Raw genomic sequence first — 24,930 nt, 5'->3', positions numbered from 1 at the left:
CCATTTATATGGAGCAAGGGTCCCCCCCCTCCCCCCGGTGTACCTTGTTCATCTACTGAAAAACAAATCTGAATGCTTACTCTAAGCCAGGCACGGTGCTGCACACTGGGGCACCGTGTACCCTGTGTAACTATCACATGTCATCAACCAGGACAGCTGCAGACCACATACAGAGTGTACCTACTACGTGCCAGACTTTGCGCACACAACTCACATGAGCCCGAGCCTCTGGCCAGCCTTTTGCTTTCCAGGACTTCCTCCTTTTCAGGGAAAGGTAGCCTCCCAGCATCTGGGGAGCAAACTGCTCATTTGTTAATATTTGTTTGCAACACCAGGATTTTTCACTCTTAGGAAAGGCTGTTTCTCTGGCTCCGATCTCTGTGCCCCCATACCATTATTTATGATGGAACTGAGAGTCTATTGTATAGAATCAAACTCAATTCCGTTTTGCAATTGTGCAAGAGACCTACCCCGCCCATTTTCTTTCCATTTAAAATGTAAGAGGGGTGTGTGGGAGCAGTTTATTAAGGGGCCCTGGGGCTAAGCCCAGCTCGTTATTTTGCCGTTTCCTTACAGCTTCCTGAGAAGGGTGGGGGAGAGCAGGAAAGGGGAGACGGTCCTTTCCTGAGTGATTGTTTGGCCAATCCACAGAGAGCCCTACTTTCCTACACCCATTGGGGAAGTAGCGTTCAGAGGGTCATCCCACGGGCAGGGCTGGCTGTCAGGCTGTGATGAATGGTCTGATTGGGAGGTAGAACCTGGCCAACAACAGGGAAAGCATGATAGGGGAGGATAATCGTTAGAACTTTTAGACTTTGAGGGTAGAATCCATATCTGTCTTATGTACCCGGGTACCAACACAATCACTTGGCTAAGTAACTGCCCCATGCTGTTTAAATGATGCTCAATGAATGCTTGAATGAATGAATGCTGTAATCTTGCTTCCTTCTCCAAACACACTTTATAAAATTTTGTCATCTCAATCCTGTCTCCTCTATAAATCAGGAATTCAGTAAGGTATGTAGTTTTTTTGCTTTGGAATCATTCTGCTTAATCACAAAGCCCCCCAGGGGCTTGGGTTTAAAAAAAAAAAAAAGCACAGATTAGGGAAAGAGAGTGAGATAGGCTTTTTCTAGAGACTTTTAGAACAGGCTAAAGCCCCACTTCCCTGACTATGGCTAGGGAAACTAACTATGGTTAGTTTCAGGCTTCTAAGCCATCCTTCCACCATGCTGAAAGCTCTGGGGGAACAAGGCTCAGCAGAACACAACAACGGTTAAATGCTCCACAGTCTACAGCTCTGGGTTCTATTCCTGGTTCTCCACTGACAACAGGGAAGTCACTTAACCACCCTGCCTTCAATTTCTCATCCACAAAATGAGGATGACAGTAGTACCTATCTCATAAGGTTGCTATGAAGATTAACTTATGCATTATTTGTATAAAGTATTCAACCCACCCCAGGGACATAGTAAACTCTGAATAAATGATGCTTATTATTGTAATTAGCTTGAAGCACAGCACACAGAACATCATAAACATTTTTAATTGCCTGACTGAAGTGAGTTCCAGCTTGGAGGAAGGCGGAACACATTAGAATGAGTTCATCAGAATTCCCTCTGGATCTGCAGTTCAAGCTTTTCTCTTGCCTTGGTCACTTCTCCAAATGAGATCAATTTAGAGCTCTTCACAATAAGGAGAATGGGTATATTTGCAGGGAGAAGTTACAGCTTAGGGAAGCCTTCTGAAGGGCTAGTTTTCAGGGCTTGGTTCATTCTTGGCTAAGTGCCTTGAAGAACTTGAAGGGTGTTGAAGAGTTATTATTCATCCCCACTGAGGGCCGGGTAAGAGGAAATGAAACTCAATGGCAGCCGGAGCACTTCCTGCTAGACAGGAAGAAATTCCTGGAAGAATTTTGTCTCCTCAGGAGGGCAGGTCATATCCTTCCAAGGAAAAATATTAATGAATTTATCAAGGTGTAGTTTATATAGAACAAAATGCATTCATTTATGGGATGGAGTTAGATAAGTTTTAACAACAGATACATCATGTAATCACTACGACAATCAAGATATAACACACTTCCATTGCTCCACGAAGTTCCTTCATTCCTTTTTACGGCCCCGTGTCTTGGGTCCCAGGCAATCACCGATCTGGCTTCTATCATTTTTTCACCTATTCTGGAATTTCCCATGAAGGAGTCACACAGTTTGCCCTTTTCTGTGTTTGATGAATTTCCCTCATCCATGTCGTTGTATATACCTGTTGTTTGTTCTTTTTTTTTTTTTTTTTGCTGAATAATATTCTATTGTATGGACACACCACAGCTTCTTTTATCTATCTGTTCACCTGTAGATGAACATGTGGGTTGTTTCCAGGTTGTGATCGTGATGGATAAACTTGCATTTGTGTACAAGGCTTTGTGTATATGTTTTCCAAAATGGCTCTACCATTTTACATGCCCACCAGCAGCATATCTAGTTTCTCCATGTCCTCACCAACAGTTGGCATTTTTGGTAGGTAGGAGAATAGCCTGTCAAAGAAGGATTTTTTTACTGAGGTTGAGGAGCGAGGTTCTGTGTGGCCTAACTCCTCCTTCCCCCGCCTGTGGCTACTCTGTCGCTCCAGGAGGGGACCAAAGTGGATTCAGGCCATCCTGAGTTTCTTCTGGTGCCACAAAAGCTCACTTCAGTATCTGAAGCAGAGTAAGGGCTGTGCACCAGCAGAGGGACCCAGGAAATCCCTCAGACCCTACAGAGCAGCTTTGCACACAGTGAGCCCAGGGAGACCTGGCCTCCCCACCTAGCAAGTGGGACCTTAGGCCCAGGGAGACCTGGCCTCCCCACCTAGCAAGTGGGACCTTAGGCAGAGGGTGGGCAGTGCCCTTTCTGAACTGCAGTTTCAGAGTCTGCCCCTGATGTCTAGACCCTCACTGTTTACAGCTTTAATCCTGAACTGTTCATCCCTTCCCTCTTGCCTCCCTATTGCCAGTTCATATCTGTCCCTCCAACCTCAGCTCTCCCTAAGTCCTAAAGCACCTACTCTCAATCATTTGCTTCTCTCCACATGTTTTAAGCCCTAATACTAGGCTCCCTTCAGCTATCAAGCTCTTTCAATAATACTAACATTTGCTGAGCATTTACTAGGCTAAGTGATGCAATATGTCATTTAAACCTCCTAATGACCCCGTGAGGTAGCTAATGTTATTGGCTCCATTTTACCAGAACATAAAGCTCGAAAGATTAAATATCTTGGTTAAGATCAACTTGCTGGTAGTGGTGGAACTGAGACTGGTACCCAGTTATCTCTGCCTCTAGAGTGGTAATGCCTTTCCCAACAGGAGCTCTCCAGTAATTAGTAATCTCCTCCCGCCAGGTATCTCAGGATTCAAACAGGGAAGGGGAACCACTCTGTACTATAGACAAAGGGGTTATTATAAAAGTTAGATCTCACATGATTACGGGAGGAACAGAGAAAGTGAAGGCCCAGGTGGGGAGTTAAGGATCAGAGATAGAGCCAATCACTTAGCTAAGCGTGTCCTACAGCTGAAGAGAAACCACAAAGGGAAGCTCGTGGGAGGTCCATGGGACACTGACCTGCCACTGCCAAGGGTCTGGTGCTGGGCCTGGACCCCGGAGCTGCTGCTGGTCAGCAGGGTCAGGATTGGAAGAAGAGCAGAATGTGGAGCTAGTGACAGCACGGACAAACTGGAATCTACCAATCTGTCTCTATCTGTCACACTGAATCACGATGACCTTCAGAGGTCTTCATCCTGCTTCACTTCGGCCTTCTAAGTCTCATGCAAATTTCTCTTTTGGGCAACTCTAACCCAGAACCATATAGAGAGAGTTCTGTGAAACATGCTTCTGGGTTAACCAAGTTGACTTGTGCAAACCATCCCATGTGGCAAATCCTGCAAACCTCTTCCCATGTACCACCCTCAACAGCAACAAGGTGTACCACCCGCTGGGGAGCCCAGACAGTGCCCAGGAGTCTTCAGGCGCTAAACGTGCTCATGCAGTTCCATCTTGCACTGCCTTCCACTGTAATTCAGAGACAGTACGTGACTAATATTCACTTACTGCTTTTTTCCTATGGCAGAAGAGCGGGGCTTATCGTTTCAGCTTGGCCATTAGTTTAGAATGAAAAAAAAAAAAGAACAAGTTAATTGAAAAAAAAAACTCATTACAGACAGGTGAGGTGATGAATTTTTCAAAGATTGGAGCATCGATGACAATTAGTGCTGGGTCCGGATTCCATTTAAAACAAAAGGAAGTAAAGTTTAAGAAAAACCCTTCAGTAGTTGTACGCCAAGGATCCCAGCAAAGACAAAACAGCCCGAGAGCACAGGATGAGTCATTAAATTTGTTTGCCAAGGCTTCTCCAGCTAGTAAGGGCTGTATTTCTTGTATTTTCTTGCAGGGAGAATTCCTGTTTGCAGCTTACTGATAGCAGTCACCACGCCCGTAGGTTCATATCAGCCGCTCACCATCCAAATCAGCACGGACAAATGAGAGTAACCATGGGGCAAAATTATTTTCAGCTGATTTACAAACCCCTAAAGCTCCCAACTCTCCTGCCTGCCTCACTGTATCTACAGTCCTTGCACCGAATCCACTCTCCCCTGCCTCAACTCAACATATACCTTTTATTCATTTCATTGTCATCAGGCTAAGAAATTCTCCCCAGCAAGAATGCTAATTTTTCTCCAACATGCAAACTCCCATGTATATATTAGAGGAGAAAAGCAGACTTTCACGAGTGTGTGTGTGTGTGTGTGTGTGCGTGTGTTTGCACGTGCGCGTGTGGACACCTAGGGCAGCACAGAGGCAGGTACCCTGAGATGAGCAGGTCAGCTCCCCACCCTGGAGCACCATTCATTCACTCATTACACAGTTATCTCCCCAGCATCTGGACCAGGCCCAGTGCTAGGTGATGGGGAGACCATGGAGAATAAAAGAGATGACTCACATCTTTCTGGACAATGCCATTTTAAAATACTCGGTCATATTCTCTGTGAAATCTAATTTGGCCTATTAGAACTTTACCAGAGACGGTGCGTTTGGAAAATAGTGTGACATATTTATTCCTCTCTATTCTTCACATTTCACACGCCCTCACCTCCACCCTGTTACAGTCCTTATCTGGCTTCAATAGATCAGTCTGTCAGTAGATTAGAGAGCAGGGGGCCTGTGCGTCATTGTCTATTTCCTTAAAATTCTTTGTCATTGACTTTTGGAAAGACGAGACGGAGGACAGCCCTACCCCCAGTGGCAAAAACTACGAAAACATCAGTCACAGTGTCTTACCGCCTGTAACCAGGTGATAAATCTCTCGTGTCTTTTTCACAGGCTCAGGTTGTAGGCTTCCTTGGGCCACCATCCATTAAAAACACATCCCAAAACAACAGAGATGGTGGATTCATGTGGGACAGAGGCTCTCGAAGACCAGCAATTTCTCTGAATCAGAGTGGCCACCACAGTGTTCCGTTTTCACAGAGACATTCCCAAACTGCGAAGACTCTGCCGCGATGGCTGCTGAAGTTGGGTCTTGCCCAGGGTTCTAGCAGATAGTCGGGGTGAATCTTCGATTAGTCCTGTTTTCCAGCCTCAGCAGAATTCTCAGTACAGCGGGGCCATCAATGTTGCTCCACAGCGAAGTGAAGTGGCTCTTCCAAACCTTCTCCATCCTCCTCACAGTGGTGAACCCTCAGCTTTGCCTTCACATCCTGCTTCACAGAAGACACGGAGAAGTCGCCAGATGAAGATTCCTTCCGCGTCTTGCCTGTCTCATGCCTGCCCTTTTCCTCTCCTTCCTATTGTGACAGAAGAGGCATCCACTCCTCCTGTCTGAGGCGGACGCTGCGCCCAGTCCTGCCCCTCTGGTCTGCTCAGGGACCGCACGTTGGTCAGCATCCTTTCTGCTGGCTTCTTTCCACTAGTTTTTTCACAAACTCTAATTTCTCTCCCATTTATTAAAAAAAAAAAAAAAAAAAAAAAAAAAAAAAACCTCTATCATGCATAATCCTCCAGCTACTGCCTTCTCTCTCTTCTCCTGTTCATAGACACACTTCTCGAACATGCATCTCTGTTTGCAGTATTTACATTCTCAGTTCCTAGTTCAGTCTAACCCACTGTCGTTTGGCTTCTGCTTCTGCGGCCGCTACTCCCCCGGAACTGTTCTGGGAAGGTCTGTGTTAATCACGCAGAGGTGCAAACCATCCGCCCTTCCTCCGGCACCAGCTGCCCTTCAAACCTGCTCTCGGGGGCTAGTTCTTCTATAGCTTTCGGATGAATCTAGACGAGGTCCATGGCTCTTCTGAATGATCTTAAATAATAAGAAACCCTCTGGTCACTCTAAGTTTCACCAACAGCATCATTTCCAATATTCAAATGTCCAGCTTCTATTTAGGGTTGCATCTTCCCCCCTCCCCGGGCTCTGGGCAGCTCCAGGCGGGAAGCCCGGCTGAGGAGGGGACCGCGCTTGGCTTCCCTCGGCTCTGCTGACTGCCCCGCCCTCTCTAGTCCCACCCCCAGACTTGGCGGCTGCAGGTTCTGGTCCCCAGAAGACTGGAGTAAGGAAACAGGGAAGAGGTAGGACTCAGGAAAGACCTCACTCGGCCAGCAGTGATGAACTACCATCACTTTTCTCTGGGTACAGCAGGTACGTATTTCACTCTGACTCTCTGTCGAGGCACTTTGTGGATCCTTTGACGTCTTCATTGCAGGAATCTCTCTCCTGCCGTTGCCCTAAATGGACAAAAACATCCTTTAGCTGGTCACTTAGGAGCCCCACCTCCTCTCGCCTCCAAGAGGCTGCCCTAGGGTGGGGTTAAAGGAACCCAGCAGGCTCTCTCCTGTGGCCCACACGTGGTTCAGGGAATCACCCATTAATCCTTGGCCGTGACAAATCCCAGGAGTGCAAACTGTCAAACACAGCCACCTCGTTTGGCTCTGCCCACAGACCAGGATCCTCCCGACCACAGCTTTCTGCCTTTAGATGCCTCAGGCCTGTGACAGAGTCCTCTGTGCCAGACAAGCCACAGAGGACACATACCAAGTTTTCCAGGTGGTTCCATTGAAGTTCCTCTCACTTGATTTGAATAAAATAAGGGAAAGTATCTCCTTTTCTCCCTCCACTCCCCCCGTGACTTGTGGTACAAAGATGACTCTTGAAAAACACGACCCCTCTCTCTCAGCCTCTTTGAACACCTTGTATAGCGTGATCAACTAATAGTCTGAAAAAGATTCTGACACCTCCTTTGCAAGCTCCCTGTAGGTATTTAGTACCTCACTATGAAAAAATGGCAGTCCCATTTTAACAATCCCTTGCAACCATATCTCAGCCTTTATCTTATTCCACCTGTAATCAGCCCTTATTTCCTGAAATGTAGAGTGAAAAGCAGAAACAAAGTGGGAAAACAGAAATTTCAGAGCACATGCGTAGATGTCTGTGACTGGCTGTGGCCAAGTTCTGGGACAGGGGAGACGAAGTCATCTTAGGGTGACCTTCTGTCGGAAGTGCTGCTCGGTTGCTTTTTACTGTGACTCAGACTCATTTCTTGGGTCCCCTGCGACCAGCTCCTCCTCCAAAGTGACATGTCAGGGCATGGTGAGGGTGGCAGGAGACGAGGCCCACAGGTGGGCTCTGTCAGGCTGGGCTAGATTAGCCACATAAGGAGTTTCAACTTTGTCCCGCAGGACCCGGGGAGCCTGGGGAGGTTTTTAAGCAGAGGAGCATTATAATCTGATCTGTGTGTGAATGTAGATGTGATGTCCTTATGTGTTCTTTACTAAGCTTGGGTACTTTTTCCCTTGGACTTTTGCTCTGGGGACTACAACAATCCCAATGGGCAGTTTTGCCCCCGCTTTGTGTTAGCTGCCTGGGGCTGCCATAGCAAAATACCACAGGCTGGGTGACTTCAGCCACAGAAAGGTATTTTCTCATAGTTTTAGAGACTGGAAGTTCAAGATCAGGGTGCCAGTATGGTTGGATCCTGGTGAAGCCTCCCTCCCTGGCTCGTAGATGGCTACCTTCTCGCTGTGACCTCGTGTGACCCGTGCTTGCTGTGCGCACGCAGGGAGAGAGAGCTCTGGTTTCTCTTCCCCTTCTTATAAGGACACTAATTCTACCAGGTCAAGGCCCTACCTTTGTGGCCTCATTTACTTCTGTAAAGACCCTCCAAATACAGTCACACTGGGGGTAAGGGCTTCGAATATGAATTTGGAGGGGAGACAAACATCATCTATAACAACACCCAAAAGATCTTTTAAAATAATTGAGAATATCCAGATCTTAAAATATTCTAGGGGCTTAAATGCAGCGGAGCCCCATGACATCAATCAGGGTGCAGTAATTCATCAGCAGATAAATGTAAGAGCTATTTTAGTCCAGCTGTTGGCCAGCTTTGATTCTCTTCTTTAACCTGTCCAGAATATCAGTTTATCCCAGTTAAATTTGTGCTATTTGGATTTCCCTAGGAATTCTTACTCTCCTAAATCTGGCTCTGTGGGCTTATCAGGCCCTGAGTTCAAGTTCTGGCTTCCCCAGTGATCCCTATGGATCCAGCTTCCTTGCCATCCCTGCGCCTCAAACATCTGAAATTGCATCAGAAGCTTCTGTGCTGGTGCGCGTCTATGGAATCTACGAAACCACAAGCCGGCTGCCCGACTCCAATGGAAGCAACAGTTGCTCAGGAGTCACTGTGCCCTGGTTGTGGCATGTCACCTTGGAGGAGGAGCTGGCCTCAGAGGATCTCAGAAATGAGTCTGAGTCAAAGTAGAAAACAACCAACCAGCATTTCCAACAAAACATCGCTTTAAGGTAGAAATTAAGTCAGCAAGGATGAACAATGTATTTTATAGATATTTTTACTTCTGTTTTGCTAGTATATGCTAATGGCTTTTCTTCCTTCCTTTCTTCCCCCTCCCTCCTTCCTCCCTCTGTCTTTCTTTGCTTGCTTGCTTTTTCTTTCTTTCTTTCTCTTTCTCTCTCTCTTTTAAAAAAAGAATAGTTTCAGTGGATTTTAAAAAGTGAGGCATGATCTCTGCAATTTAAATAGCAAAACACTGGCTATGAATCACTACATACACTTGATCCATAATAAAGTCTAAAGTTAGTTCCCCTGCCATTATTCGTACAATCTATAGAAAACACTAAATCACCAAAGTGAGGCCATCTCAATTTAAAAATACAATTAAAAACTAGTCATATCCGATAAATAATCTACATTATTCTCCGTTACACCTTTTCTCCATAACCAGCCTTAAGTATGATATCTGATTTTTTTTTCTATGTTCTCCCAACCACTGTGTGGGTTCAGCCATGGACACTTTTTTCAGTTTTTTTTTTTTCTTATTATAAAAGCACACATTTTTATGGAAAGACATTTGAAAAATTCAGATAAGCATAAAGAATAAAATAAACTTACCTATGAACAGAAGTAACCATAGCAAGGAGTGGGGCGGAGGCAGGGGATCGCTCAGTGGTACCGTGCGTGCCTAGCGTTCACGGGGTCCTGGGTTCAATCCCCAGTCCCTCTGTTAAAAGTAAATAAATAAACCTAATTACCTCCCCTCCAGCAAAGGAAAAAAAAAAAAGAAAAGAACCATAGTGAACATTTTGCAGCCTTGTTTTTGGTTTGTACATTTAACACTCACTCACCACTCACTCATTCATTCATTCACTTGTTTTTCCAACAATGATTTTCTAACCTCTGTCAAGGAGCTCACCTCTAGTGGGAAACTGGACAGACAATAAAATATCAGGGAGCAAGGGGTTCTCTCATGAAGAGAAAACAGAGTGACATGATAGCAAGTAATATTTAAGTTAAAACCTGAATGACAAGAGAAAGCCCTTGGAAGATCTAAGGCAAAAAATCACTGCAGGCAGAAGGAACAGCTCGTGCAGAGCCTTAAAAACACACATGCCCTTTAACCAGCAACTCCACCTGAGACTGAGCATTCGCTCACAAAGATACGTATGAGATGGCTGCACTGTTGTTTACAATAGCGTAACTTTTTTTAACTTCTAAATTTTTAGCACTGGTGTTCGCCATAATATTTCACTCTCGTCCCCATCAAAGATAAAATAATATAAGCAGAACAATACCTAACTCTTCAGTGAACACCAGCAATAAAGGTGTAAAGAAGATATTTAGGAAGCATAGAGGGGCACTGAATTCTGTCCTGGTTTGTCTGGCGGGGGGGTCAGGGACCACTTCCATGAATGCTGCCACTCAAGTGGGTGTCTCTTGAGATGACCTGTTTATCCACCACTCCACAAATGTCAGAAGGGCGGCCTTATTTCTGCCCCTGTAGCGCTGAAAGGATCCTTCCCCATTTTTTAACAAAGCCAGACCTCAGTTTCCTCATAAGTAGACTGGTCTTAAATGCCAGTTTATCCAGGGTTGTTCCAGCTGCACCTCTTGTCCCCACGTAATTAACAGTGAGCCCTTCCGTTCTCAGAAGTGCCCCAGCTTGGGAGATAAATGACAAGGCACCCTGCTTTCCTCTCCTTCCCAGCCTTAATCAGTCAAACTTCAGTCAAATGAAACTTTATGGAGGAATTGAGTTTTAAAGGCTGATAATAATAATTATCAGCAACTTCATATATTCCCTTGCTCAGTCCTCTGTTTTTTGCCCTTGGGGCAATCTCTTCTCTTAGCTATTTCTCATGTTTACCACCATTTTTCTAAATAAATATGCTACTTCTTGTTTTTATCATTTCATATCCTCTATTGACTTCTGTTAAGCAATGAATCATTTCCCCCTAAAGTTTATTTTTTGAAGTCCCAGCTCTCTATGTGGCTATATTTGGAGATAGAATCTTTATGCAATAATTAAGGTTAAATGAGGTCATAAGGGTGGTGCCTGATCTGACAGGATTAGTGCCCTTCCAGGATGCGGAAGAGACACTTGAGTGCTCTCTCAGAGCACGCACAGAGGACAGGCCACATGAGACCACAGTGACAAGGTGACTGTCCTCAACCAAGGAACCAAATTGGCCCACACCTTGATCTGAGACTTTCCAGCCCCCAGAACTGTGAGGAATAAATGTCTGTGCTTAAGCCAGCCAGTCCATGGTGTTTTGCTGTGGCAGCCTGAGCTGACTCAGCTTCCTATTGTAAGGAAGAGACTTTAGCTTCTTTCTACAACCTCCCTCCACACACACACACACTCACACGGACATTCACACACACCTCACATACACACTCACACACACTGCTCATACACACGTACACTCACACACCCTTCACACACTCACACACCCACACACACCCTCATCTTCTTCTAATAGGGAAGTATGAAGCCTAAGGATGCTGCTAAATGTCTTACGATGCACATAGTGGCCTGACAACAAAGAACAGTCCATCCAAGATACCAGTAGTGCTGCTATAAGAAGCCTTGATCTGCGCCAATCAGCCTACAGCATTCTGGCAACTGTCACTGAGCCAGGGGTGGACATGTGACCTGCTCTGGCCCACTCAGACTAAAGGAGAGGCCTCTGGGCAGAAGTTACTTTCATTCATTTCTCTCCTGCTGGGTGTGAACGAGGAGCACCTAGCCTGATCTCCAGGGGCAGCCATCTGGTTACCGTGAGAGTAACCACCCTTCCAATGGCGCCAAGGCTGAGGACGGCAGAGTGGAAGGGCTGGAACAACCCCTATCCTTAGTGGCATTACTGAGCAGCACTGAACCATCTCCCGCCTGGATCCCAAGCCCTATCTCCAGACTGTTATGTGAGGCAATACACTCATACTGTTGAAGCCTGCGTGAGTGAGCATTGCCTCTTTTAGGAGCTAAGTGTGTCATACCCAACACATTTTGCTAATTGCAGGCCCTATCTTGGAAAAGTTGGCAAAGTCTCTTTCACGGGGTCAGATTCCTCATCCGAAATGGACACTTCACCCTTCTTGCTGAACTTTGTCTTTGGAGGAGTTTCGGAGACACCTTCTCCAGCTTGTTCCCCTGTCTGAGCAAACGTACACTAAGTAGAGACTTTGTGGGGTCAGTCAACAAGCAGTCAGAGTCCAATGCCATGTGCCAGGGGAGAGTGAGGGGAAGGCCAAAGAGGGAAACTGCGGTCTAGGTAGAAACACGGAACACTGTCTACAGGGAGAAAACAGAGAGCAGTGGGTTGTGGCACTCTGAGGATGCTCTGTTTATCGGAATTTAGAAAACGGGAAGGAGGAGCGGGAGTGACGTGGAGGAGGTGGGCTGGGAAGCGAAGGCCATTCCCACACACCCCAGGTGGCCTCGGATGCTGCTGATGCACCCAGGGAACTGCAAAACGTGATGATGAAATGTTGTTCCACTGGAACATTCCATCACTGAAACTAAAGGAGCTGGTAACCTGAACTGGCTGGTACCCATATTACCCATGGACTCTGATGGTGGTCATTTTCATGGTCTATTCCGGGAGCCACAATCTTGTTCTTTTCCAAGTTCCTGTGTAAGGCAGCACAGACGGGTCCACCTCTAACATTAGCAGGCACATCTGTGCGCAGGGGAGCTGAAAGAGGAGACAGAAGAGGACTTCAGATGAAGTCCGAGGATGCCGCAAGCAACACGTGTTGGATGACTTTCGTAAACCTCTATACCACATTAGGGAGTATTCTGGAGTCTGTATGGACAGGCATTGTTTTGTTTCATTTCTGGAAAATAAATTGCTAGTTTAGTTTCCGAGCCCTGGAAGATGAGTCATTTCAGCATAATCTGCCAAAAATAAGAGGTGTTTTTATGACGCCCAGTACTTCATGATCACAACATTATCTGTGCTTTCCCACATGATCTCAGTGAATGGCAATTCCTCTCATCTGTGATTGGACTTTAAGTGTGTAGTAAGCACACCCTCCCTCCGTGGGGCTACCTTCCTTCAGAGCTCTCCGACATGCACAGAAAAAGCCCCCCAAAACAGACACAAGCTTGCAATATTCTGTTTCCCAGATCCCTAGACAACAGAGCAAGAAAGCTGCAGTCAGAAGCGGGATGGTAATTGGGTTTTGGAGGCTCTGAAAAATCCAAGTGACACCATATGTGCCCACCAACATTACCTGACTCTTAACTTCCCTCTGAAAGGCTGGCGGACAGTTTGTGGACTCTTCCTCCTACTGACACGTTTGGCAAGACTCCACAGAGTTTCCTGTTTTTGCCTTTTCCCTGCTCACCCAAATTAGATTTGATCTGATAATTCTTTGTGGTGGTGTCCGAGAAGGGTGGGCTCTGCTAACACCCATATGATCCAAGCCTCTCCCACTGAGTCTTGCCTGTGGCCGGGGGCTCATGCACACTTGTTTTGCAGTCGGTTCCTGTATTGCCACATCAGGCTGTTTCCCTGAGACCAAAGAGAAACTGACCTCCGGAAGACGCCTCTTGCAGCAGAGTCTCACCTGCGGTTAGCTCCCCGGGGCAAGTTATTTAGCATCAACCCAATGGCTGGAGAGGCAGATACATTGCAGTATTTTTCCAACTGCAGATCAAGACTCATTAGAGGACCCTGCACAAATTTAATGGAGTACAATTAGCATTTTAAAAATGCAATGGAGTAGAAAAGAACTGAGGAGAGAAGGGGAAACATTCCAGTGCCTTGCGTGTGACAAGGACAAGTATTATTTGGTGAAACTGTCATTTCAGTCATTTAAATTCAGCAATACGAATGCGCACAGTATGTCTTGATGTAAAAGGCGTTTCTTACAGCGGGGTTGCAATCAAAATGATTTGAAAGCTACTGAAATGTAAAGTTGAAGTTTGATTTCATAATCTCCAAACCTCGTGGGGAAGTGACGAGTCTATTGTTTATTTAGGCAATCGGAGAGAAATGCTTTTAGTTACCCGCTGCAGGAACCCAGTGACTCCAAGAACCTCCATCTCTCTTAGGAAGTCCGCTGCTAGATGCTATGCAGGAAAACACGCGTGCTACAGCCACCCTGTCCCGCTTCTGTTGCTTCCACAGTCTTAGCAGAGCCCTCAAGAGGAGCAGGCGTCAGAACTGGTGAGGAAAACCGGAAGGTCAGAGCAGATTCTGCATCTCTCCAGCGACATCCACTGAAAAACATTCGCTGTACCATCTGCCTGCAAGACTGAAAACAGGCAACTATCATACAATAGACCTGGAGCAGAGCTGCCCCGGCAAAGCGGGGAGCAGAAACCTCACCCACTACCTGGACATCATTTTTCTTCATGCTTCACATGGTTTCTTATTGTGGTGAAATGTACACAGCATAAAATGTACCATTTTAACCATTTTGAGTTGTACCGTTCAGCGGCATTAAGTACGTTTGCATTGTTGTGCGACTGTCACCCACCATCCATCTCCAGAACTTTTCCATCCTCTCAAACAGAAACTCTGTACCCATCAAACAACAATTTCTCATTCTCCCCTTCCTCCAGCCCCTGGCAACCATCATTCTACTTTCTGTCTTTACAGATTTGACCACTCCAGGGACTTCATACAAGTGAAAATTATATTTGTTCTTTTGAGATTGGTTTATTTCACTTTGCATGTTTTCAAGGTTCGTCCTTCTCATAGTGTATGTCAGACTTTCCTTCCTTTTTAAGGCTTAATAATATTCCATTGTATGTATACATTCAGATGTTATTTTAAATATATGTAAATATTTATGTTTCACCCCTGGCATTTTCTGTATAATGCCCATTTTGGACCAGCAGCAGAGAGAATAAGGCTACAAAGCTATTGTCCATAAAAGACCTGGAGACGGTGGATCAAAAATCCTATAGCCAAAACTGTCTGGTGGCTAACTTCTCTGGCTCTCTTTTGCTGACTCTGGAAGTTTTAAAAGGTTAGAAATTTTTTTTTTTAAGTAATGCCAAACTGCAAAACCTATTGATCTGTTTCCTTTGGTCCTTACCCCCAGAAATAGGACCCAGCTTCCCTTGGAAGCAAGCTGACTCCTCTCTCTCAGGGCTGCATTTTACCATCTGTTAGTGGGAAACAGAAGGGAATGTGCCTGTTTCTCAATTATTTTGTTTCCCTCATTCAAAAGCCCCCATTTGCATTAATCTAATCTAAGTGCGATTTCTAGAGCAGACATTGTGCTACGTGCCACTCCCCTCTTTTCCTTACTTGTCCAGGTTCTGGATGGTCTGGCTGCTCAGAGAGACTGTGGATAGGACATCTGTACAGAACAGAATTGTTAGAAATGAGACTGGAGCAGAAACAGGGCAATGAGTCCTCATGCCTATGTATCTGATGTCACTATACTCAATGATTCAGTGACAAACTTGGGTGTAGGAAGTGGTTTGGGTGGGAGATGTAGACAAGGTAGGACCCCTCCCGGGGTTGTCTGTGGGGGTCTAAGCTGTGGCTGTAGTTAGTGAGCCAGTCCAGCCCTGATCACTACTTACCAATGCTAACATACTAACATCATTGAACTCCTATGATGGGGCAGGCCATCTTAAATGCTCTAAGTGCATTCTCTCATTTAATCCTCAGCCATAACCCTATGACCCATTCTATTATGATCCCCATTTTACCAGTGAGGACCAGTTGAGCAGTTTGTATGAAGCCATACAGCTAATAAAAGGTAGAGCTGGGATTCCATCTGAGGTGGGAGGGGCCGGAGCCTTCGCTCTTCCACACTCTTCCGTACTGCTCTCATTTAATCCTTCAACTCAGAAGCCCAGCTTGTGGTCGGGCACAGTCTTGCAGAGGCCTCGGAAGGGTCTTATTGGACCAGTATCTCCGGAGAGTTACTACAGATGCTGCAAGCATGCAGCAATACTCAGAAGAAACACTGCAGGTCTCTTTCTTCGTCGTCTCATCCGCAGGGCATTATCCAGTAGGTGTAGCCTGAAGAGAGCCATTCCCACATTAGAAGCGTCACAATTACTTTTTCTTTTTCTTTTTTTTTTTTTTAAGATTGTAAGAAACATTTTATTACCTGTCCTGTTAACACTTCGCTGGCCACATCACAGAATAGGTATCTCCTGCTTTCACAGAAAGAACACTGTAGAGAACACAGTTAGCAACTGGTTTCCGAAAAACATTTGCTTACAAATCTTGTTAAACGCTTCACTACGTGCATCACAGGAGGGTATCGCTCCATCAAAATTACTTCTTAAAACCCATCAATTAACACTGGCTTTTTGACTACTTACTAGATGGCCAGCGTTATGCTGAATACTGTAATGGATGTGAAGAAACGTGACATGATCATCATTCTTTGTTCAAAGCAGCCCCTGACCCATACAGGGTAACATAAAAGTAAGGGTTTAGTTTTCCAACCCGTAGTGGATGGTCCATTCAGGGGAATCTCTATACATTAACTTTTAATACATGATGGCAGCACATTTGCTCCACAAGTCACCACTCATCTTTGTCTCCAGAGCAGAGATTCAATCACGTCCCACTTCTTCCGTACTGTGTATTTCTTCTCAGTCAGTTTTTTTTAAGAACTAAAATATTCCTTTAAAGATTTCTTTCATTTCTTTGCCTTACATGGTGGGGAAACCAAGGGCCAGATGAGGCTCAAAGCAAAATATATTCACTGCACACAAAAATAAAAACAGCCCCACTTAGAACTAATCAGCACTGGAGAGGAAAGCAAGGTCAACACAAACGTTTCCTCCATTTCCAGCATGAGAGGGCTTCCTCCCAGCATTCCAGTCATGCTCATTTCTGCTCCCTTTCTGGTTCGTTTCACGTGACTTCCCCTGGGTCTTATTTGGGTTGTTGGAATCAGAAATGACAGCCAGTGAACCCACTTAAATCTAAGTCAAGCATTGCATGAACCCTGCTGTTCTTAGAGCCCCTGGACTCCTTTTGGAAGAGGGAATGGAGCACACATTTCACTAGGAGGAGACCTAGAACCTCCTTCTTTTGAAAAATTTTAGTGTCAGCTGAGAGGTGCTGAAGGATACTTGGCAGCTCCGAACGGCCGGAGGAGTACACCACGCCCTGCAGCCTGAATCCAGCTATATGCTTGGAAGCGTGTTTACCCCATGGCCTGGGCTATATTCCAGTCTAGGTGATCCCTGAGAACAGTGTTTCTATAATGGATGTCCAGCATCCATCAAAACCCGCACAGACTCGGGTGCTTGTGAAAAGGGCAGATTCTGGAAATCCACTGAAAGCTTAATGACTCCTAAACTTGGAGTTGACTTGCTTTAACATTCTCAGGCTGCCTTTCCCTTTCCCTTAATCTGTCAGCCACTGAAAAAGAACAGAGGGACTTCAGCCAGCTCGGACTTGAGAACAATTTCGGGCAACAGAGCATCCCTTCCAGCAGGCAAGACTGATGGCTAGGGAAGGGCCAAGAGGAAGCAATGATCAGTGGCCTTTAGCTATAAAAAAAAGCCTCGGGCAAGTGCCAGAGCTAGAAGCAAAGTCAGGCTCAAAAAAAAAAAAAAACAACAACAACAACAACAAAAAAAACCCAAAAACAAAAAACACAGCCTGATTATATCTTTGCCCAGACATTTACTAGTTTTTCATTCTCAGACTTAATGGGAAAATCAGATTTCATCTTCCCACCCTCAACACCCACTTCGATATCCATTCCCCTTCCAGCATCTCTTGTCCAACCTGTACTTTACCCAAAGTAATCAAATGGAAAGTTTAGCCCAGGAAGAGAAGGGATGGGGAGCTGCTGGGGACCAGTTGGTTGCCATGGGAACTCCGCCGGCTGCAGGGTCTGAATGGTTTTCTGTTTGCTGACGTCCAGTTCTCTAGGGCAGGCCCTGGCATCAGCAGGGGCCTGGGCACCGCATCCTGTGTGTCCCGTTTCCGGCATCCGGCCCGGTGGCATCCGCCCCACCAAGTCTCCTGGTAGCAGACTGGGTGTCCGGGGCTGAATGCTTCCTCCTGACCTCTTGTCCTGCTGCCGCTGCCCTCCCCAGCTGGGAAGTGAAGGGAAGCAGAGGGTGTTTCCCAACTCTTTGAAGAGAGAGTCCTTGTTTTCGCTTGCATTTTATTCTTTCTTCCCTTGTCATCCAAACACGGAGCATTGGCCAGTTGCCTGTCTCCCTGCTGGCCAGCTGTCCTTGTCAGTCTCGGTTCTGAATTCCTACTTATCTCACAGGGACTGCAGAGTTTGTTTTTGTCCAGCTCGGTACACTGGGTGAGCTGCTGTCTCTAGTTTGCTGTCTGAAATTTTGCCTCCAGCCACTGATGAGAAAGGCTCAAACAATGACCATTCAAATGATTCCTGGAGATGACCGATGGTTTTGGTCTATTCGAAAGGTTTATTAGACCCACTTAGGAATGACAGAGGCCTCTAGGAGCCTAACTCATGCCATGTAGGGAGTTTACGCCCCCACGCCGTGGACTGCCGTGTTCACGTACCAATCCCTCCCCTGCCATTGTTTTCCCATTTGTGGCCTTTTACCTGGGTTACCCCTGCTTGGAAAGTCCTTGCCACCCACTTCTATTTTGGCTTACCGAGCCCTGGATGTACCAGCCCCTGCTCTCCCCGCTAGCAGGACAGTATGCCCCTCTCCTTTTCATATTCTCCTTACACCAGACACAAAGGCCTTTTTGCAGTTACTATACAGACTTGGCCATTTTCTACTGCAGGACCTTTGCACATCCAGGCCCCCCAGTCTAGCAGCTCTTACCTGGCTTCCCATGATTAATTCCTTCTTATCTTTCAGGTCCTATCTAACATCAGCTCTTCAGGGAGGCCTTTCTTGATCACTCTAACGTGCCCCGTCCTGTTCTCTATATCAGCACCCTTCTCCTTTCTCCCTAGCATGTCACACTTTGCAACATTTGTTTATTTTTTATTGTCTTACTCCTGACCACACTGTGAGGGTAGTGAGTCAGGGATTTTGCATACTTCTGTCAACTCTGAATTTGGGATGCCTTCTTATGCTGCCTGGTGCAATATTTACTGAATAAATGAAAGTAGCCCATTTCTACCCACCCTTCCAAATTCCACCTGGTAATCAATCGCCTCCTTGTGTAAATCTTTCCTGACTACCCCTTCACAGGCTCACCTCCCAGGTCTTGGTGGGGTGTCTGCCCTGAGTGTTCCCTTGCACCCCAGGTCTACCTCTCCATGTTGTATAATGGTTCCTGCTAGAGTGTCCTCTTCTTCAAGCAGATGGTAAGTTTTATAAGGGAAGAATTATCACTTTCATTTCTAGAAAAATATCTGACACATAGAGATTGCCTAACCTAACCGATATTGGTTAAATGAATGAATGAATGAATGAATGACTAGGTAATCTTAGGAGATGTATAGAAAACTTGGAGTGGAGAGGGGAGGGTAGAGCTCAGTGGTAGAGTGCATACTTAGCATGCATGAGGTCCTGGGTTCAGTCCAGTATCTCCATTAGATAAACAAACAAACAAACAAACCCATTACCTCCCCTGCCTGCCCCGCCACCCCTCGCAAAAAAACTTGGAGTGGAACTACTACCTACTTCAAAAAGAGACAAAGATCAGTCTCAGAAAAAAATGTTATGCAATTTGGTTCTCATGTTTCCAGGTCCTGCATTTTACCTGGAGATACCCCAGGAACCTAAGCAAGAGGAGATCTGGTAAGGTCTTAAAGATAAAATAAACCAAGGAGTCCCAACCCTTACAACTGAGATGTTCCTGTCATTAAGGGACTTCATGACGCTCATTCCCAAATGAAATGAAACATGAGATGGGGGGTGAATTTCAGACATCTCTTTGGACCTCAGTTTCCTCATCTGTAATAAGAAGGATGGATGCGATCATCTCTCAAGTATCTTCTAGCTTTAACATTTTATGATTAAAAAATAAATCAAGGTCACTGACACTGACCTTTGAATGCTTTGAAAAGTTTCCAGTACCTTGGGAGCTCACTGGGGGTGCTCTAGGGCTGAAGAGAACCCTGCTGGAAGCCTCAGCTCTGGGCATCTCAGGTTGATGCCCTCTCCCAGAGGAGACAAGGGCGACCTTCTTTCCTACATCATCAAATGAGTTGTGGCTCCAAAGATTGTGGGGAAAGAGCACAGTGTGGGGCCAAGTGCATGAAGGGGAGAAGAGAGACTCTCAATGACGTGGCCCCATTGGTCCAGCAAAGAGTGATGCTGAGGGGGGCCAGGGACGGGCGTGGCTGCTTCAGAGACCACATGATGTATGTGTGGCTGGGAGGGAGGAAGATGACTTGAGGGGTGAAGAAAAAGTGGACAAACGTTAAAACAAGCTGAGAGGAAGGACTATTTAGACAAAGAAAGTAAGAATAATAGGCAGCTGGTCAACCGCAGCAGAAAGCTCATGACCCCAGCAGTCAAAAGACTATATTTAGCTCATGTTGGCCACTAACTGGCTGTGTAAAGTTGAGCAAAGCTCTAGGTATCTCTGGGCCTCAGTTTCTGAATCTGCAAAATGTAACAGGTAACACCCTCCACACAATACTGGTCTATTTTTTCAGAGTAAAATAAGCTTATGGAAATGGAAGGGCTTGAAAAGAATTTTTTAAAAAATGAATGAAAGCAGAAATGATTGGGTCAGAGGGGTTCAGAGCAATTATGGAATAATACAGCAAAAAAAAAAAAAAAATGCTACCACATTAAAGAAAGACTACCAGGAATTTATAACTCACAAGGAAGTGGATCAAAGAGGTCAGGGAAAGGTTCCTCCCCCTCCAAAGGCTTGGTCATATTTTTCCAATTGTTTAAAAGAGAAAAATTAATAAATATTATCTTTACTTTACCCAAAGGTGACTTACAGGAATTGAAAGGGTTGGGCCAGGATGAGGGGTCGATGGATCAAAACATGCCTTTGATGGAGCTACATCGCAGGTAATTACAGCCCTGGAAAGGTTTCCTAAATTGAAGGTCCTGGGGTGGGCTGCCCCTCAGTCATCCAGATACCCAGCCAGGGCAAGAGGAAAACCAACCAGCCAGCCAACCAACCAGCCAAATTCAAATCCAGAGCCGGACATGACAGTCAACGGAGGATGCACGTCAAGTTACAGGCTTTGAAAGAGGTTAAATAAGCTAACCACCAGATAAGAGCAGACCTTTAAAGACAAGAAAGGGATAGTAAGAGCAGACAGCTGCTGGTTTACGTCCTCATTTCAGTTAAGGCCCAAACCCAATTCCTCCCACAGGATAATGGGTCAATCTTCTCAAGTTTTTCACGTCCCTCTTCAGAGCCCCTTCTTCCATAGGGTACCACTTCTAACCCTGGCCTTTGTCTAGTATCCTACCCTCTAGGATGTCCTGCTTTATTCCAAGCCCCTGTGCGAGGCCTGCCTGATTTTCCTTTCTGCTGCAGCATCTCCATCAGGGCTCTGTTTTGTTGGCTGATCCCCTGAACCTCCACCGCCCAGCCCCCATCTCTTTGGATTGGGGCTTGCTAAGTCAAGCCAGCCAAGCCCTGCTTATATGCAAATGGCACAGCCAGCCCTCTTGAGCCAGCTCTGATGCTTCCTCTTTGGGGCCTGCAAGCTTCTCCTGTAACGAACCCAATTGCAAATATTCAGGCCTTGCAGGTCATATGTCTGTGTCACAACTACTCAACTCTGCTGTTGTACCAAAAAAGCCATAGACAATATGTCAACAAGCGGGCATGGCTATGTTCCAATGAACATTTACTTGTAGATCTGAAATTTAAATTTCATATAGTTTTCATGTATCATGAAATAATTTTCTTTGGACTTTTTTCTTTCTATAACTAAACATATAAAAACCACTCTTGGCTAATCGGCCATACAAAAAACAAGCAGCAGACAAGATGTGGTCCATGGGCATGGTTTGCAGGCCCCTGCTCTATCGCTGCACGTTCACGGATGGCTATTGAGTACTCACGATGTGGTCGATCTGTACTGAAATGTGCTGAAGTGTAAAACACACCCAGATTTCCAAGACTTAGTACCAAAAGGGAATATAAAATCTCTCAATGATTTTATATTGATTGTATGTTGAAATGATAGTATTTGAGGGGTTAAATAAAATTAATTATTAATTTTACTTTTTGAAATACGGCTACTAGATATTGACACTTGAACATGTGGCTGGTAGTCCGTCTTTGTTGGATGGCAGAGCTCCCCAGGCACTGCCTGGGCCTCTGCTGAATGACCTCTTGGGCTAACTGAGCACCCGTGGAGATAACCAGGTCCACCTCTCACTTCACGAATGATGATCTGAGCAGTAAAATACTTTCTCAAAATCTCACAGCTGGATGGACAAGGACCTCGGTCTTCCTGTGCCATCAGCCCTTGGCATTTCCATTATACATTTTGGCCCAGGCAAGGAGCTCTGGTGTTGAGAAGGGTGGCGGCAGGGCCCTGCGCTGACCCCACAACTAACGAAAAGTAAGCACCTTTCTGTTCTGTCAGCCCTGGATGTTGAGATAACCCCCTCACAATCTTTCTCCGTTATCATTTCCAATTTTTTTTTTTTTCTCAAAGTCTGGTCCCAGGACCACTGATCAGAATCCTAGAAGGGCATTTTTAAAAATACAGACTAGAGGCCTCAGCCCCAGAGATGCTGAATTAGTGGATCTGAGGTGGGGCCTTGGGGACTGTATTCTGACAAAAGCCCCCTGGGCAATTCCTTTTGCACATTAACCTTTGGGTTCTGCTGCTTCTGGAGTGGTTTTGGAATCCTGATTTATGTGACACAGGGAAATTTCGTCTCTATGGTAACAAGATAGACTAGAAATTAAAATGAGTTGAAAGCCCTTATTTGACAAGTACTATGATCACCTCAAAAGAAGGTATTCACACAGGTAACATCACATGATTGTGGCTTAGCCATTAGACAATCATGATTTCTTTTTCTATTTGGCACACCCTCAGATCGCTCTATAAGGAGCAATTTTTGGTCTGAAAGGCAGCTCCTAGGACTCTAAATTCCTTGCAGATTGCGCCTTTCAATATTCTGTACATGAGCTGCACGTGGGGACACAACACTCTGAATACTATTAGTCGGACTATTCATGGTGTATGTGCAGGGAGAGCAGGTTTAGCCAGTACACATCGGTGTTGTCTCCATGGCTGATGGTTCTGCGTTCCAACATTAGCCAGAGATTCAGGCCGGCTCACTGCAGAGTTTAAGTTTGGGAGGATACCAATTAGGATGTTCAATTCCTTTGGCCACCAAAGTGCCTGTAATTTTGAGATTTTGCTGGTAGTAACGGCATAAGAAATGAATGATAATATCTGTGTAAGACATAATTTGAAAGAGTGCTCAGTGCAATATTCATCACGTATGTAAAGTACATTCAGATTAAAGGTAAGCAAAGTAATACATTTACAAGAGGAAAAGCTGCACTCCATTTTGAAAAAAGCTCCCAATTCTGATCCAGGAAAGGTCTCAGCATTTCCAAGAACACTTTGATTCAATGGGCTGTTGAAATTTTAAATGACCGATAAAATGTTGGAGATCGTCAGATGCGAACTAAGAAACTTTTGTCTTAGCCGGGTATAAACCCACAGCCACCTAGCACATGGAATGCTTCAGGCAGCTGGGCTATCAAATCTGATAAAGAAAGAGAAATGTTCCAGAAAAGAAATCAAGCGAAACCACTGATTTATAGATGCATACATGCATTGAACCAATGCGTGAGTATTGCACACAAGTTCCTAGGAAATCTAATTGCATACAAGTTCCTAGGAAATTGATACGGACCCTGCCCTCAAGTGGCTATAATCTAAAAGGAGAAATATGGAATGTTTAGTGTAACCAAAATCCAAGAGAGAAACAGAGGAGTCCCATATGAAAGACTGAAGGGTATGCAGTTCTGTGGTTATTTCACACAGGAGTGAAATCACTTCCATCTGGGGGCGTTAAAAAAATACTTCAAGGAGGAGGGTCATCTTGGAGCCAGCCATCAGGTAGAGATTTTGGCCGTGAGGAAATGAGGAACAGGTGGGGGAAAGGGAAGGGCGCTTCAGCTTGAAGGGCCGCGGGAACCTGCAGGCCTAGGCGGGGAATAGCCCGGAGCTGTCGGTTTGCCTGGAGCGTGGGGTCAGGAGGAGACGCGTGAGAGCTGCCTTACAGAAACACTGAAAAAATGACTTTTGGGGCCTGGGAAGATGAGCCCTTAAAACATGATATAATAAATCTAAAGAAAATCAGTAGTTTCTATGAGGGGGCAAAAATTGGAATTTACAGATCTTGGCGTACTCGAAGTAAGGGCTTCTTTAGACTGGAGATTGGAGCATTCGTTCAAATAAGAGGAAGCACGTAGAGGCAAGTCTGATTAAAACCATTCTACTCAAGACATTGTGCAAGCAGAAGATTGAGATTCAGGAGGAATTTAATTAACTTACAGATAATAAAACTGCCATGGTTGTTGAGAGAACTAAACAGTAGAGCCCAGTTCCAATCTTATGTGGTTAGTTCCTTCCAAAGAATACGATTCTTTCCCTAAAAGGCCTCCGCCCCAGAGTTAAAATAATCAGTTAAAAGCTTGGGTTTGGGCTTCAGACAGCTCTGGGTTCAAGCTCTGTTCTGTAGCATGCCAGACACGTGACTTTGGGCAAATTACTTTGTCTCCTCGGGTTCCAGATTCATCTGTAAAATGGTGGAAATGGACTGGGACGAGAACAGCCACATTAAGTAAGAAAACACTTGAGGAGGGCTTAACAGAACGCAGCACTGTGGAGTAGAAGTTGGCTGTTAATAGCTACCGTTGCCAGTGGATGTAACCGTGTTCCAGGTTCTTGTCCAATCCCAGAAAGATTTCAGAGACAAGATGTAGCGGTTAAAAAAGTAAAATGAGAATTTATTAAAGGATGGATCGTATACTCTCAAGGGGAGAGCGGGCAGGCTCAGGTGAGCAGCTGCCCTGAGTTTCTTTGGCAAGCTGGATACATAGGGTGTAAAAATGAATTCGCGGAATATTCATTGGGGAAGGAAGGGTTTGGGGTCATGTTCCCTGATTTTCACCCCAACTCCACCTTCCTGAGGGGAGGAGGAATTTTTGTCCTTATTTAGTCTGGATCGGAAGTGTCATGGCGTCAGTGCACGATGGGTACTTCTGATT

At 45.5% G+C, this 24,930-nt stretch overlaps 1 long non-coding RNA gene across 4 annotated transcripts; it reads right to left on the bottom strand.

Annotated features, from left to right (window-relative positions):
• Nucleotides 1-1,527: 1,527 nt before the first annotated feature.
• Nucleotides 1,528-18,054, bottom strand: LOC105068936 (uncharacterized). Of its 4 annotated transcripts, XR_012501424.1 has the most exons (7): nucleotides 15,902-18,054; nucleotides 15,495-15,810; nucleotides 15,085-15,136; nucleotides 13,833-13,989; nucleotides 13,391-13,497; nucleotides 9,431-12,513; nucleotides 1,528-6,749 (listed from the first exon to the last, which is right to left on the bottom strand). It is a non-coding gene; the product is annotated as an uncharacterized LOC105068936 (long non-coding RNA). The 4 variants fall into 4 exon arrangements; XR_012501422.1 differs by having other exon boundaries at nucleotides 1,528-6,327; nucleotides 6,612-6,749; nucleotides 13,833-15,810; XR_012501423.1 differs by having other exon boundaries at nucleotides 9,431-9,539; nucleotides 12,380-12,513; nucleotides 13,833-15,810.
• Nucleotides 18,055-24,930: the final 6,876 nt, after the last annotated feature.

This window comes from Camelus bactrianus, chromosome 21 (genome assembly GCF_048773025.1).
Source record: "Camelus bactrianus isolate YW-2024 breed Bactrian camel chromosome 21, ASM4877302v1, whole genome shotgun sequence".
In the NCBI taxonomy this organism is placed as follows: domain Eukaryota; kingdom Metazoa; phylum Chordata; class Mammalia; order Artiodactyla; family Camelidae; genus Camelus; species Camelus bactrianus.
This window is presented reverse-complemented; position numbering and strand designations above follow the sequence as displayed.